Source organism: Hoplias malabaricus, chromosome Y (genome assembly GCF_029633855.1).
Source record: "Hoplias malabaricus isolate fHopMal1 chromosome Y, fHopMal1.hap1, whole genome shotgun sequence".
In the NCBI taxonomy this organism is placed as follows: Eukaryota; Metazoa; Chordata; class Actinopteri; order Characiformes; family Erythrinidae; genus Hoplias; species Hoplias malabaricus.
In genome coordinates, this window is record NC_089820.1 from 52,593,681 (window position 1) to 52,607,089 (window position 13,409).

Consider the following 13,409-nt stretch of genomic DNA (forward strand, 5'->3'; position numbering starts at 1 on the left):
CTTAATTAAATCTCTGTTGCATGCTTTGGACAAATTACCATGAGGGTCAAGCCCCACCGCAGCTTTCTTATTTCAGTACCTGTACCTTTAAATGAGAATGAGCCACAGCTCAGTTTAGAGCGAGAGCCCAGGAGTGAGGAGCAAGGAGCAGAAATTCTGGATTTTTAGCTGTTTTTGCTTTGTTCTCTTTTTTCCCATTTCTTGATTTATCTATATTTGATTAATGCATATTTCTCAGTGTTTGTTTGGTTTTATTTATTCTCGTTTTTTTACTGTCACATAAACACTGGTCCAGCACTGTGATTGGAAAATAATCAGGCAATGAGGCGGGGCAACTCTAAAGTGACTGCACTCTTTGTTGGAATCAGTGTATAATCAGAATGACTAATTTTTTCCAAACTTTTCTGAATTAGGAGAAAACGAGAGAAAGAATGAGCATGAGAACTGACTCCTGGGCCCTAAGATGGTCTTTGAGGCAGTGCCTTTTTGAGATATTTTACACTGAAAATAGAGTTAAATTGCAGTGGAGTGAAAGTAAATGTGTCAAAAAATGGAGAAACAGCAAATGACATTACAGCACAAAGAATTCAGAGGAATTGAAATTGAAAAATCAGTGCTGACTTACACCTAGTCCATTAGTGGTAGGTAGAGCTACAGTTGCATTAGATGTAGTATATATACATTTTAGTTTAAACACTTGCCTGTTGATATGATGGGTAAAGATTATCATGCCCATCTGTGACCCATATTTGTAATCGTTGGTCATTATAAGTAATTGTTGCAGTGAGTATGTTAAGTGTCTCTTTCAATGTATCTTGCTTTTTTCCCCCTTTTTCTTTAAGCAACCTGCAATTATTCATCGACTCGTTGCAGAACAAATGATCTTCCCTTTGCTGAAACTGAATACACATGAGGCCTCAGTGGCTTGAGCATTCCTGCATGGGAATTGGTATTAAAGTTAGAGTGCTAAAGCGTTATGAGACACAGATGGGCCATATGAGGCCCGAACACGTCTTCTTCTTCTTCATTTTTTTGCCTCGGTGCGGCCAAGCATCTTTTCCCAATAAGGCGAGCAGGCGGATGTTGATTGAGAGAGCCGTACCATTTTCATTATAGTCAACATGCTAATCTGATTTTCCCCCTCTTCTGGGCAATCACATGGCACGAGCGAGGATGCAGTGGAGGAGTGGTAAAAATTACAGCGTCCCTGTCTTCGGTCTGGGGCTGAGAGATGTGCTGATGTTGAGAAGGGGAAGGTCACAAGTTAAAGATTGTCAGGATCAGAGTCACTATGGCCAGTCTATTATGAATACAGGAGCCTATACCCATATGTCTTGCTGTAAGTTAATGAAATGTGTTATGACCGCACCCGTGTTATGGATGGTAACGTCTCTGTGCGGAGGGTCTTGATGGTGGATGATAATAATAATAGTGCACCTTTGAAGTGTCTCCCTACTGTAAGCAGTTCTTACTCACAGTGCACATAATGCTATTGTCAAGAGGCCTGCAGCTGGATTAGATATGTGGAGTTTGCCTTCAGCTATGGGCTTGTGTGTTTGGGTGTGTATATAGCCCATTGTGGGGACCCATTATGGTCCTAATGACATGCTCAAAAAAAAAAAAAACACAAAAGTAATAAGAGCTAAGCTATCACTGTGGTGGACCCTTTATGGTTTTGATTTCTATAACTTTACTTAGGGAACATAATTCTTGAACCAGCACATAATATTTTTTTAAGTGTCATTGATTCAATTCACTCAGGCTTCAGTCTTTTTTTAAAAAATAATTATATATTTTTATACACAGACAAAGCACAAGCCCATTTTTAACATTAAAACAAGTCCATATTATTTTTTATTTGTTTATTTATTTCTTTATTTATTTAAAACATTGGGCGGCACGGTGGCGCAGCAGGTTAGTGTCGCAGTCACACAGCTTCAGGGACCTGGAGGTTGTGGGTTCGATTCCCGCTCTGGGTGACTGTGTGTGAGGAGTTGGTGTGTTCTCCCCGTGTCCGCATGGGTTTCCTCCGGGTGCTCCGGTTTCCTCCCACAGTCCAAAAACAAACGTTGGTAGGTGGATTGGCGACTCAGAAGTGTCCGTAGGTGTGAGTGAATGTGTGTGTGTCTGTGTTGCCCTGAGAAGGACTGGCGCCCCCTCCAGGGTGTATTCCCACCTTGCGCCCAATGATTCCAGGTAGGCTCTGGACCCACCGCGACCCTAAATTGGATAAGCGGTTACAGATAATGAATGAATGAATGAATGAATTTATTTTCTAGTAAGACAATCTAAATTCTACAGTCTGAATACACTTCATTATAAACAGACCCTTTAGAAGATGTCCAGTAGCACACAGTTCCCTTCAATCTCAGTGTCCCCAACCGAACATGGTTATTTTATTTATGGAAATCTATGTAACGTCCCTGCAATTCACAGATACAAGATTGTGTGTGTGTGTGTGTGTGTGTGCACAAGGAACCTGAAAACCTGCCTATCTGAACTCTTCACCTTTTATTTAAACTCCTGGTTTCCTCTCTGAAGATGAGAGGAAGAGCAACATGTCGAATCAGAGAGAGGCTCAGTGCTGAGGGGTAGAGACTGAGAGAGGGGGAACAGAGAGAGGAGAAATAGAAAACAGGTCCTCGTTCATTTTCTGCATTTGTCTTTATCAGCCTCTCTCTCGCTCTCTCTCTCTCTCTCTCTCTCTCTCTCTCTCTCTCTCTCTCTCTCTCTCTCTCTCCCTCTCTGCTTGGCTGGACTAATTGAGTATCTAAACAAACTAATTAATCACTGGCATTGGTGAAAGATGGACAGGTCCGGTGAGGTGATGTTCATCAAATTCGCCCAATTTGTTTTTTAATCCCTGCAGCAATTTATTTGCTGAATTTGCACATTTCCCCCTCCTCTCCACGCCACGGCCAAGGTTAACCGTACACATGCTCATTTACTATTTATGATTTTGCATAGCGGATAAGTTCTGTCTCTCTCTCTGCCTCTGTGTGTGTGTGTGTGTGTGTGTGTGATACATTAATCAAAAATAATGAATAAAATGATCCATCTGACAATGCTCATAGCCTCGCAGGTTTCAAGAGAATAGCCAACCAACTTTATTAATCAACAACTTCCTGATTAATTGTTACAAAGTGTCATCCATAAATTTCCGCCTTCATTTTAACAGTACTTTACCCAACACTAACAATATCCCCAGTGACTTCAGATTTATTGAGCGTTTCCGCTATCAAGGAGAAGGAGAAGAGAAGGTGAAGGACGAGAAGAAGGGGTGGCATGATCTGGGAGGAAGAGTTTAAAGCACCACATTTTGTAGCTGGCAAGCTCCAAAACGCTTGTCCCAGGACTGGAACTGAAGAAACTTAAAGATTTCGAATCAAAGCCCTCCTCCAGTCTTCAGAGCGCTCCGGGGCTGTAGTAATGGCCGCGGCTTGCCCTTCCATGACTCTGCTCCCTCCCCCCACTCCCCTCCTCCTCCGCCCCCTCCTTGGTTTTGGCCTTGCTCGTCTCTCGGTAGGATAAGGTGAGGCACAGGAGTAAACCATTAAGGATGACAGTTTCACTTTTCTCCCTCTAATTACTTGTTCCTGCCTATGTGGCATTTCTTAGAAAAATTTGTTGAATAATGACCAGCATTAAAATGGAGACTCTTAAGAATTTATATGCGCTGCTTAATTTATCATGTACTTTCTTTATCTCCTCCCTGGATTTATATCCAAAGTGTCGCAGGCCCCCTCTGCCTGCTGACAGCGCCGTCATTTTCTTAAGGGCACGGCATGTATATCAGTGACAAATTTCCCTGACGCCATGCGCTGCCGTCCCAACAGCCGCCGCGCAGCCGTTCGCGCACAGACATTGTTTATTTGCACTTTAGAGATACTTAAGAATCGCTTACACAGTCCCTTATAATGGCAAATGATTATGGATATGAATCCGACAAAGTTATTTTTTGCTCCGTCATATCACTGGAGAGCAATTTCTCCATTGGAATATTTACACTGAAAGAAACTTGGAATGGAGCTCAACAAGTACGCACTTTGATAAATGCAATGTTGAGGAAATCCTAATTTCCAGTTTTCAATAGTATGAGGCACAGCAGGATGTCCAGGCTCTTTCTGTCTTCTGATAAATACCAGTGAGAACTAAATTAGCTTGCGTTTACCATGTGGCATAATGTAGCATAGTCTGAAGTTGTTAAAAGTATAGTTTAGAAAGAAAACCAATTCATTTCCCCCATTGCTTCAAACATAATCAAACAGCTAAGCCTTGTTTACTGCTGCTTTCTTAGTCGTGCAGTTAGTTATACTCACCAATTTGCATTGTTGTAAACTGCATGCTAATTCATCACTAGCCTCTAACCATGTAGACTAGACTTCCTTATGTAGTTCCTGGCACTGTAGAGTGCGCTCACTGTGTTCCAACAAGTCTGTGTGGGCTGCATTTCTAAACTGCTGCCCCATTGTAACCTGTTCTAATCTGAAAATGCAGCCAGACCAGTTTCGGTGACTGGCTACATTGGCTACACTGGCTAACATTAATTTATTTACAATGTTAGGTTATTTAAGACCCGATGTCATCCGTTCATTTGTCCCCTGGTCACACACAATCCCACTAACCTGGGAGGGTGAAGGCAAGTATATGGGTCGTCAGCCACCACCCCCTTCCTGCTAATGCCACATCACTGGACCGGCTTCACAAACTGCCAGTTTCCAGAACCCTGCAATGCTCCAACATGTTTTCTGTCTAAAGACAAGGACAAAGTGCTTCTGTGATTGTAAAGGAACTGTTGAATAAGCTTTATACTGTATATTCATGTCCCCAAAAAACAGAAGTACAATAAATCACAATGTGTGCTCACTTGCACAAGAAGCTTGACGTGTAGCGCTGAATGAGTGCACTTATAAGGCTGAATCTTTGGAGATTTACCCTCTTCCCTTCTCGCTTATTAAAATATGCACAGTTTTTAGGCGCACATTAGAATGATTTATGTAAGGATCTGGCTGGCCATTCAAAAACCTCCTCTCAACCTCTGCTTTATTGCTGTTGTTTTTTTTTCCTCCTTTTTTCACTCTTTTTCCTCTTAGTAATTTACTGCATGCTCCTGGGAACGTAGTCTCCGATGGCAGGGCTCCTTTCAAGGGCATAAGCGCGGGTACAGAGCGGCTCTTTAATATCAAGCAGTCTGACTGTTCGTACAGTACAACACAAGTTTTTGCACCTCTGGTCAAAGGACATGTTTTGTTAATTTGTAAGTTTAAAATAATCACACATACTGTGTAAATGCATTTCATAGTGAATCTGCTGCACTATGCCACAGTAACAGCTTCTACGCTTCTGGGAAATCTTCAAGACAGATATTGGGCCATTTCTGTGTCGATTTTACTGTATGAAGGCACAAGAACACAGGCAATGTAGACACTTGTTCTAAAGGTGCCCCAGTGGATCACTCAAAAAAAAACACAGTAACAAAGTGGTGGTGGTACCATTCATTGTCAGTGAAGTAGGATCCAATAAAAAGTAACATCTTAAGGCCTTTAATTTAAGAACATAATTGTAGCACATTTTATTCATTCATTCATTGACTGAAACGGCTTATTCAATTCAGGGTCGAGGTGGGTCCGGAGCCTACCCGGAATCACTGGGACAGGACCACACCCTGGAGGGGGCGCCAGTCCTTCACAGGGCGACACACACTTACATATTCACTCACACCTACGGACACTTTTGAGTCGCTAATCCACCAACCAACGTGTGCCGATGGACCATGGGAGGAAACTGGAGCACCTAGAGGAAACCCTTGCAGACACGGGGAGAACACACCAAACTCCTCACAGAGAGTCACCTGGAGCAGGTATTGAACCCACAACCTCCAGGTCCCTGCAGCTGTGTGACTATGACACTACCTACTGCACCACATTTATTTTAATGTATTTAAGTAGAATTAATTAACTTTGTGGTACACACCTGGACTTTAAGACCCCTGCTGTACCTCATAAAGAGACATTTATGTTTGCCTTTTTTCTGTCAGTATAGACAAGGCATGACATTGGGCTTAGTGACCCTAATCTCATGTGCAGCTGCTCCAGCGTCTTCTTTTTGTATGCAGTCTGTGTTTGCACAGTTGAACGTTTATGTCAACAGCTGATACACTGTAAAGTAACTGAATTCCTTGCTTCTACCAACTTTTCCATATGAAATTTATTTTACTTTTTTTTAGAAAATCACAAAAACATGTCATCTGACCAGACATTTGCCCATGACTGTATCAACACATTCGTGTTCCCCATAGCCACACTAACCGCAGTTAGACATGGCCCTAGTGAGGGAGTATATAAAATGATGCTGCTAATTAGGCTAGCGCTAATGGCCAAAGAAGAGCTCCCTGCTGCCTAGCTCTGGGTTTCTTCTCTACGGATTCAAGAGTACTTTGCGCTTCACAGTCATGTGGAGAGGCAGGAAGTACAAGTAAGGGTTGAAAATGGACATTTTCAAGGCCATTTCTACAACTCTCCCTTTCCAGAACAAACATAACATTTCAAGACCGGGCAAATAGACTGCTATCTTACTGGCCTCTCTCTGTGACCATGTGGCAACAATGAATACATTATCATGAGCTTGGGCTTAAACACTTAGATATGTGACCTAATGAAATTACAGGTTCCCCCTGTCTCCACTACTTTGCTTTAGCCCCTGTGAGCATTTCTATGCTAATCAGATGCTAATACATGGAAACGACAGCAGACATTTAACCCTGGAGTACTGGAACGCTACAGAATTAAAGAGATTCTTTTTTTTTTTTTTTTTTTTACTTTGCCTTTTTTTCCACCCTGCTAGTTAATGGAAGGCCTTGGAGACTAAGGCAAATGTTAGAGTTTTACCTTTTTGGAAGTTAAATGCCCACTTCTCCTCTTAAATTGGACCAGAGATAGTGTTTTAAACCCTGACCTTTGCGGTCCCATATCTTTCAAAGCTAGGCCGGTGACACCATCAAGAGACATGATATTAATTGCATGATGTGTTGAGTTTTTCCTCCTCCTTTTTGAGAAATCTTCTCTACAAATGGCTAAAAATGTTGTATTCCACCCATATTTGCCATAATGAATACAATCATTGAAGGGAAAGCAAAAATAACGAATAATATAATGAATAAATAAATATGCCACCATGTCTATGTAAATGGGATTACGAACAGCACACAAATAATGCAAAAAATTGTAGGATATAATACCAGTCAAAAGTTTGGACACATCTTCTAATTAGTCATTGGTGGGATAGGGCTATTCACTGTGTAGAACTGTGTACCAGCCCCTACCTCTGCACAACACAAGTTATGGTCTCAGACACATTAAGAAGGGAACAGTTCTACAAATTAACTCTTGACGATGCCACAGCTTTTCACTGAAAACCATTCCAGGTGACGACATTATGAAGCTGATTGAGAGAATGCAGAGAATGTGCAAAGCTGTCATTAAAGCAAATGATGGCTAATTTGACGAATCTAAAGTATAAAACATATTCTGGTTTGTTTAATTTTTTTTTTTTTTGATGTGTTCCGTCATAGTTTTAATGTCTTCCATATTCATTTACAATGTAGAAAATAATAAAAAAACTAAGAAAGAGAATTGAATGACTGGTTCTGTACAGTCCCCTCCGGGGTGTATTCCCGCCTTGCGCCCAATGATTCCAGGTAGGCTCTGGACCCCCCGTGACCCTAAATTGGATAAGCGGTTACAGATAATGGATGGATGGATGGATGGATGGTTCTGTACATCTACAATATGTGGAAAATGGTCCAAAACAAAGGAAACCCTCCCTGAGTGAACACTATTGAATTGACTGGTACTGGTCTGATTATGTGTAACTTTGTAGATTAAGTGTAACTAGGCTCCCTGCTATTAATGAACAATGGTTTATTCCACAATGTGTGCCATGTTTATGTAGACATCGGTGGTGCATTTAGAAATTTGGAGAATCTTTACATGGATTTATTTTGATATAACATGTGAAAGTGGGTCATTTAATGCCAAAATTGACCAGACGCATCATGGTACAGCTAAAATAAAGAGCAGGAGATCAGTCATTTGGGCTTAAAATATAAAAAGGCATGTGACTAGTCGTATCTTTGCTAAGTGTCATCGGCTGGAGTAGAGATGTGGGTTTTATATCTTTGTTGTACGCTGCCTTGCGCTTTCTACTCCCAGAAAGGTACGCCTGCCTCTTCTTCCCTGCTCAACAGATACACATTTGTCATTCATGCCCTCCTATGTGCATTGCTAAATTGAGATGTATCCTAGTTTTTCCTCATCACTCCCTCACTCCTCCTCCTCCTCTTTCCCCTCTGTCGTGTTCTCACCCTGGGCAATGGCAGCGCTCTGATGGCCTACTGACACATTAAGTGGAGTGATGGCAGTGCCAGGGTGTGGCTGCAGGGAGATGAACGTGGAAGAACCATATTACCCAGCTCCTCTCACGCATTGCAGCATTAAAATGCGCCACGGCACTGCTTGACCCCTTGACCTCTTCACTTAGTGGCAGTGGCCAGTCTGGAAAAATAGTTGACATAATGCACAAGGCCGGTGGATGTTGCAGTCAGGTCGTGGCTTAATATAGCCTGCACTGCTGACCTGATTACTGATGAGGAGCAAACAATGATGGAAGAAGTGGCTGGAGTATATTAGCGATGTAGCGATGGGCTGTAGGACAAAAGAGAAACATGCATAGCAATGATTTTTCAATCAGATATGTCAAGTTTTAAATGCGAATAGCTGACACTGGAGCCAAACCATGCCACAGGGCTCTCATTCATAACAGCTGTCAGAGGGCCCGACCCACACACACCCAGCAGCTGCGGGGAAGCACCTACATATCCGAACACACACACACACACACACACCTGCAGCCCACACACTCTCATCCCACTTTGACGACTATCACTCTCCGGGCAGAGAGAGAGAGAGAGAGAGAGAGAAAGAGGCCGATGGATGACATTTGTTCATTATCATTGTGAATAGATTTTCACCTGCTCGCTGCCTGGCCCTGCTACTCCCAGCTCGATGAATATCAAACAGGCTTTTTTTTTGTCCTTGGGGCCAAATTTGGGAAATAACATCCCCCACTCTTCTCCCTGGAGTGGAAACTGTGGCACCTCGAGTAGCTATCACTCAGTCTACGCTGCCTGGCTTTATGAGACTCTCAATGATGAGCTGGAGAGAGTGAGTGAGGAAAGCTAAAGCTACAAAAAAAAAAAAAAAAAACAGATAGAAAGATAGCAGGGCTAAAGCAAACTCAGGCCAGAACCTGAGGTGAGTAGTGACTGTATGTCTGATTATTTTCAGAATACAACATTTGGTAACATGTTACAATGACTGATTCCTGGCTGAGTGTATACCCAGATAGCAATGAATTTTTGGCCCAAATAGGACACATCTGCCGTCCCCTGTGGCCTTGAATGATGACGTCAACTCAGGGTGAGTCTGGCTGCCTCAACTCAGCCACAGGTCCGCCTTACAAGGGCCAGATAACGGATGTGTTGTGGAACAAATCTGGCCCACACCACTCAGGCTGTAATCCAGGTTAAAATAATCCAGGTTTATAAATGTTTAAGTCAGTCGGTGTCAGTCGCCCCATAAAATGAGATACTGACGTCGTACCCATGCTGTATCGGTTTGTTAGGAGCACCATATATGGTACTGGTACATTCTGGATGTATGGAAACTCAGTAAACTTTAAAAATAATTGGAACTCAGGCTTTTTTCCTCCATCTCAAGTAGTTTTTACTAAGCTACTCGCACTTCCTGCCAGCAACAGCAGTACTCGTATTTGTTCATGCTTGAAAACAACCCACCTCTGAGGGCCGTAGTGCAGCCTGAACTATAATCTTGATTGAACTAACAAGATTGCATCATGGCACAGTGGAAGCACTTTAGCTGCAATGCTGAGATCGCCAGCCGTTTTTGATGCTGGAACCTTATTAAACTCCAGCTTTTCCGGACCATGTGGGTGCCTTGCATTTCATTTATTCTATTTTTAAGACTTTGATTCCGATGAGAACCAGGGGTGGCACAGCTACACAGCTGAGAAACATTCCAGCACTTTATTTCCTCTCTAACAAGATATTAATTGTGTATGTTCAGTAAGAACCCAAGGCAACCCATCAGGCAAAACCTTGTTATGACCAGATTTGTCCACATGTTGCAACAAAAAATCAACACTGATTATAGAATTAGCAGTGGATTGCCAAATTATCATGAACTTTCTTCTTATTGTTTTTCTTCTTTTTTTTGTATTGGTCTTTTTACACAATAGTCCTCTTCAGCTGTCATTCTCAGTTCTTCCTAATTCACTTCTAGTTATACAGATGCTTTTGTCAAGAATGACTTCCACTCTTCAATCATGTTATACATATATAATGCTCTAGATGTAGCATTAGGAGTTCTGCCAAAAGGGGATGTGTGGTTTAATGTAGTGTGTGGTACTTACTCGGGCAGGGAATCAAACTTTAGGTACATCAAGGACAGTTGTATAACTAGTACACTTTCAATACATCTGTTCAAAGTACAGCTGATGCAACGTTACTGAGCAGTTCAACCTGCTTGAAACCAGTGTTAACCACCGCTCCTTTTACATAAGCTAACAGATGTCTGTGGTGACTAGCGTATGGTGATGGTTTAAATGAGAAGGAGTCTGTATCGGACACACCTACCATGAAAATGGTCTGGGTCCCCCCTGTTGCTGCACAGGTTGTCAACCTCCTTTATTCCATCTATCAGTGGAAAGGGATCATCACCAGAACACACTACTCATGCCCACCACAAGCTGGTTATGGTCAGTTTTCAGGTACTGTCTATTACTAAAAAGGCATTATAAGGTAATCCAAGTGTAACTTCTAAGTCTTATTATACACTATTTTCTTTGATTGGTGAGACTTTCTAAGCTAAGCACTAATACAAACATTTTAGGAAGTATGTTAAAGTGTGTTAAATGAGTGCATTAGGCATATTACAAAATGGTATCTGGGTTAAAATTGTGTAAGAATGAGATGTAAATATCTGGCAACCCCGCATTAAGAAAAAGAAAAGCAGCCTTAAACCTTTCTCTAAACCTTCCATAAACCTACCTCTAACCTCAAAAACTAACTGTATAGTCCAGAAAGTTAGAAAAGCAGTGTTTTGTGTTTGTGTGATTTTATTGTTAACAGAGGACTTGTATTTAACAAAGACTTTGTGTGTATTTAGTGAATCACCAGTGGTGGTTCCCTTAATGTACGTACAATAACTATGAATTATGAAGAAGCAAAGTGTCTTCAGCCTACCCACAAACATTTTAGCAGGTATGGTCTGTACATTTATGTTTTAGATGCGATACCAAGTTGGCATATTAATATTTCTGGGTTTTTTAAACATTGCAAATACCTGTTTTCAGGGTTATTTTGTCTGGTGGGAAAATATGTCCTTTCACTGTCTAGCGCAGAACAGTGGACAGTTCTTACCTATTAACGGTGGTGAACGAAATCTCCCTCCTCTAAATGTTGACATCTCACAGTCATGTTTTTACCACAGATTCTGTTTTGATGTGTTGCCTATGCACAAACTAATTATCTCAAGATTTCAGAAACTCTGACATGACTTCACAAACCGAAGTTCAGCCATCTCAGGTGCTGTCGGTGGGCCTACAGCATGCGTGTACACCTAAAACAGAAAGACGTGTGCCTGCCCGTCTGATGGAAGCGTGCTCAGCTAACCAGAAAGTCCTGTAATTAAATCGCTGCCTGCCCTGTCGAGTGCACTGAAGTTAACCTTGAGCCAGGAGTTGATAATCACCAGAGATATCATAAAGGAGGAGGAGACAGTTCACTGGTGGTAAAATGGGAAAACTTGGAATAATCAACATAGTTTCCCTGTTTACAGGAAAAGTTTCATCCTTCAGAACAGAAACAGCCAATCGGATGGCAGGAAAAGCACTCGCTGATAGTGGAGGTACAATCACCTACACAAGTTGAAAAATACTTGGGTTTGTTTAGTATTTGAGTCAAAGTATTTATTTGATTTGTACCTGAATTTACCCTTGATTTCATGTGTGTTTATAAGATCATAACCCATTTATGGAGGTAGGAACCTAGTCAAGTAAATGCACTATTCCATTGTATGGTACCAACTCTGCTAAGCTCTACTCGACTGGTTCATTTTCCACTTCTATAGCTCCACCAACTTCTCACATCTCTAACAGTAACCTCAGTCTCAGGAAACTACAACAATGACAGTGGTAATGTGTTATTTACTCATTTTTGTGAGTTTTTTTTTTTTGTTTACTTGAAACTGAACATGGGTCTGTGCGGCAGTTTGGACATATCATTCATTCATTCATTATCTGTAACCGCTTCGGGTCACGGTGGGTCCAGAGCCTACCTGGAATCATTGGGCGCAAGGTGGGAATACACCCTGGAGGGGGCGCCAGTCCTTCACAGGGCAACACAGACACACACACACATTCACTCACACACACACTCACGGATATTTTTGAGTCGCCAATCCACCTACCAACATGTGTTTTTGAACTGTAGGAGGAAACAGGAGCACCCGGAGGAAACCCACACAGACACAGGGAGAACACACCAACTCCTCACAGACAGTCACCCGGAGCAGGAATCGAACCCACAACCTCCAGGTCCCTGGAGGTGTGTGACTGTGACACTACCTGCTGCGCCACCGTGCCGCCAATAGTTTTTTTTTATTCTTTGTTGCACCATCCAGCTCTCGCTGGATTATTTTGTCAGCCACCAATTGAAGGAATATTTGAAAAGCCATGGTGTGATTTTACAAGCTGCCATTGTAATCAGGATACAACCATCTGCATTCCTTTGTGATTCCTATTCCTTTCTATCAAATAAATGCATTACAAGGTTTACACGTCAAAATTTAGTCCCTAGTTGGATGCACGAGTGACCAGGTACTACAACAGTACCCAGTTCCAAGTACCAGGCACCGAATCTGCCTAATCGATAGCAAACAAGTCAAGCAGAGCCAAGTCGAGCAGAAAGGTACGTGCAATGGAAAAGTGTCTTAAGAATGTGAAGAATTGCCAAGGCAACCACCAAGTGAGTAGGCTAGACTGAACCAAGCCAAGCTGCCTATACAGGATCTTCAGTCTATGCACTGGCCATCAGCACAGAACGGATATTCAAGTGCACAGACTGATGGTAGGAATAAGCACTCTCTTTTTTAAGGGGTAGCAGGTTGAGCTAATTGTGTCGAATCCTGAGGAAATAATGAGAGAGTGCCGGACAGTGCATTAGTTTTCTCCTGATGCGTCTCTCTCTTATATTTATGTGGTATTATTTTGAGAGATCGTGCTCGGCACAGATCACACGCTGCGTCTCCCTGCTATTTCCCGGGCAGGTTTTC